The sequence below is a fragment of the Ailuropoda melanoleuca genome, chromosome 5 (assembly GCF_002007445.2).
Source record: "Ailuropoda melanoleuca isolate Jingjing chromosome 5, ASM200744v2, whole genome shotgun sequence".
In the NCBI taxonomy this organism is placed as follows: domain Eukaryota; kingdom Metazoa; phylum Chordata; class Mammalia; order Carnivora; family Ursidae; genus Ailuropoda; species Ailuropoda melanoleuca.
In genome coordinates this window covers 28168761-28172691 of record NC_048222.1, presented here as the reverse complement: position 1 = coordinate 28172691, position 3931 = coordinate 28168761, and positions in this window count along the sequence as shown.

Here is a 3931-nt window from a genome sequence, read left to right as displayed (position 1 = left end):
TGATAAGGTATGATGGCTTTGCTTTTTCTCTGGTAAAGATAATGTCAAGGTTATGATTTTATTGCCCTGTTATACATTAACCATTTTTAATCTCTAACAGCAAGTTTTCCTGACTACACACATCTTGGCTTTGCATTTTTTTTTTTTGGCTTTGAATCATGTCTCTTTTATTCTTCCTGGCTCCTTCAAAAAGTCTAAAAAAATACATTTCTCTCAGAATTAGACTTTTAGAGTGGAAATACTGAGACCACTGGTATTATGACCCACTATAAACAGAACAAGACCAACCCTCTCCTCCCCGTCACACACACAGAATAAACCCCATCGCTGCGGTTGTCCCACTGCTGTTCTGTTAGAAACGGGACTTTATCACAACCGGTTTTGAAGACACCTCCTTAGCCACTTCTGTTCCAGGAACTTCTCCTTTTCTTATCACTGCTTCCCCAAAAGCCAGTTGCTTCTTCTGTCACCTTTGTCAGTGAAATGATTGTAGAGGGGATCTCCATTTCCTCCCGTTGCCCAGGTTAGAATTGAAGTGGATGAATTTGGTACCCTAGCTTCAAAGAGGGCCACAGAATAGACATTTCTGATTTTTACTCTTGGGAGGCAGGACCCATAAGCTAGGGAAAATCTTAGAGTATTCTAAAGATTTCTAAATCCCATAGCCAGAAAACATAACCAGTGTCCAGACATGGAATGAGAGAGGCTGGCGGAGCGTCTGCTGTGAGTAAGAGCTTTGGTTCATGGGCTGCATCAGTAGTTCTTACAGCCCAGTTAACCTAGAGACTCCCAAGACATAATACAATGATTGTTTTTGTTTTAAGCCACGAAGTTGAGGGGTGGTTTCTACACAGCAAAAGATAATTGAAACACAGGTTGTGTATTTTTTGTGTGTGCCTGCCTTCTTCACTCAATATTGTTTCTATTAGGTTTATCCATTTTTTTAAAGATTTTATTTATTTATTTGACAGAGAGAGAGACAGCCAGTGAGAGAGGGAACACAAGCAGGGGGAGTGGGAGAGGAAGAAGCAGGCTCCCAGAGGAGTAGGGAGCATGATGCGGGGCTCGATCCCAGGACCCTGGGATCACGCCCTGAGCCGAAGGCAGATGCTCAATGACTGAGCCGCTCAGGCACCCCGAGATTAACCCATTATTGAATTATTCAGTCAGTTTATTCATAATCATCACTTATACAATATCCCATTGTATGAATATACAACATTTTGTTTATTGGTTTATTGTTGAGGACCTATTTTGTTAAACCATTTGAGAATAATCTGTGGATATTATGACAATGCACCCCTAAATAGTTTGGCATGTGTGTTTTAAGAACAAGGACATTTCTCCTACATAATCATAATACCACCATCACTCCAAGACACTTAAAATTGATACAATATTATCAAATACACACAGTCCATATTCAAATTTCTCCTCTTGTCCCAGTAATGCCCCATAGTAAATGTTTGTTACTTTAAGCTGCTAAATTTCGGTGTCATTTGTTACACAACAATAGATAACCAATACAGTGGGTATGACAGCAAAGATGTTCGGGGGATTTGGTTTTTCACAGTTGTGTGACTTCCCTGTATCTGTTCATATGTCCCCATTTCATATCTCAGGATCCAAACCCATCCCAACGAGTGGCCTTATCTTCGCATAAGAGACCCTATGGGGTTATGCAGTTAATAGCTCTATGACACTCGTCTGTAGGTTTTCGAAGAAAAGGTGTCCTTTCAAATTGCTACAGTGGTTTTTAAAAATTTCTCATTCATGTCTTGAGTTTGGATGAAACGTTTTGAATTTATGCTTTTTTCTTTGCGTGCTCCCTAGGGCAGTCTGAGGCAGTCAGCCTATAAAGGTAGGGACAAAAAAACCTCAGGGAAATCACTCAGCATTTGTCTGGTACCTACCCTAATCTAAAACGCAGTTGCATGTTACCTGGGATGTGAGGTCAGTGCGACGGCCCAGTGATGTTTCAACTGCCCTGATGGGTTAGCAGTGAGTCCCTTTCCTTCCTCAGCACACCCACCACATTTAGCTTGAAGTTTCACCTTGAGCCATAGGCTGGCTGATTTTGTGTCCCCTGGGTTAGGCTATGGTACCCAGATATTTGGGTAACAGTGTAGATATTGCTGTGAAAACATTTTTAAAGATGAGATTTAACATTTAAATTAGTAGGTTTTGAGTAAAGCTGATTACCCTCCATGATGTGGGTGGGGCTTCCAATCTGTTGGAGGACTTCAGAAGAAAAGACTGAGGTTGACTGAAGAAGAGGGAATTCTGTCTCCACATTGCCATTGGACTTGGGCTGCAGCATTAGCTCTTCCTTGCGTCTCCAACCTGCCCTGCAGATTTTGAACTCACCAGTCCCCACGATCACATGAGCGAATTCCTTAAAATAAGTCTCTCTCTATATATACACCCTCCTGGTTCTATTTCTCTGGGGAACCCTGGCTATAACATTTCCTAGGGAAGGCACTTCCAGAGAAATCCACTTTCCTCCATGCCAACAGAGTTTAGATGAGAAACGAATATCCATACTTCATCTCTGAGTTTTCGAGAGCGTCTGTACCACACACGCTGTTACTACACATATAACTCGGTCATAAACATTGCTGAGCCAGCTTCCAATTTCCAGTGCTTCTGAGCAAGCTCAATGGAATTAAGACACTTCTCTTCTTACACTGTATGCCCATAACCAGCAGAGTTAAGAAATTGGTAAAGAGGACCAAAGATAATCCATATATTCTGGCTCATTCTATAAAAAAGAACATGTTCATTAAATTCTAAAAGATTTGGAACAAAAAATAATACATATTATTGGAGAGAGATGCTGTAAATGTAGGGAGGAATCGACATTTTTCTAATTTCTACCCTCCCTTTTTAATTCCTGATCTTCAACTGAACACTAATTATATTTATTAGTTGGTTGGAAAATATAGGGAATTATCTAATACCTATCATGGAAATATAGAATAAATTGCTCTCAGAACTATGATTTTCTTTGCATCATTAACTTAAAAAAATCTTAAATGCAAATGGTAGAATTATATTCCTCAGTTGATGGCACATGGTCATCATTGGTCCATACAAAATCTTCCCACGTTTGTTATTATTTATTCCTTTTTATGCATATTTCCCAAATTCCAGTTTCCTTCCTTTCACTGAAGGCAACTCTTCTCCTGTATTTTGTATATATCTTTTTGTTATATGTATTCTTGAAAGACGTGTATTGTTTTGTGTGTATTTTTTACTCAAAGAGAGTTGCTTTCTGATTTTAGCTCATTCTGTTTGTTTGGGTTTTTTTGCCCCTCAGCCCTCCGTTCTAAAGACCCATCCATGTCACTGCGTGCACTCACAGCATTTTTCCTACTGTCTCTCTGGTAGACATGAAGATTGCCTCTATCTCTCCGCCACCACAAGTAACTTATAAAGAACATCCTCTCGTAGGTCTCCCCAGGGAGACACTGCAAGGGGGGTGTATTTCCAGGAGCGGAATTGTTGGATACTAGAAGTTTTTCACTTGATTATGTAGTGCAGAATTTTCTCCAGAATGGCTGCACAGCTTACATTTCCACTGGCAGGGCAGGAGGCTTCTCTCCTGCCTGTCTCCTCACCATTTGGCATTATCAGACTCTCATGTTTTCCAGTCTAATGGGTGTAAAGTAATGTATAAATTTGTTTTATTGTGATTTTTGTTGAGTTTGATTATCTCTTCAAATGCTTACCAGCTTCTTTGTTTCCTTTTCTGTGAAGTCCATGTTTATGTCCTTTGTGCATTTTTCTCTAGAGTTGATGCCTTTTTGTTACTGTTTGCGGTTCACTGTATATTCTAGATATTATCCTCAATTGGTTTCAGACAAAGCAAATATCCCCTCTTCTCCTGCAATCTGTTTATAAGAATTGTCTATGGTGTCTGTTAAAAAAA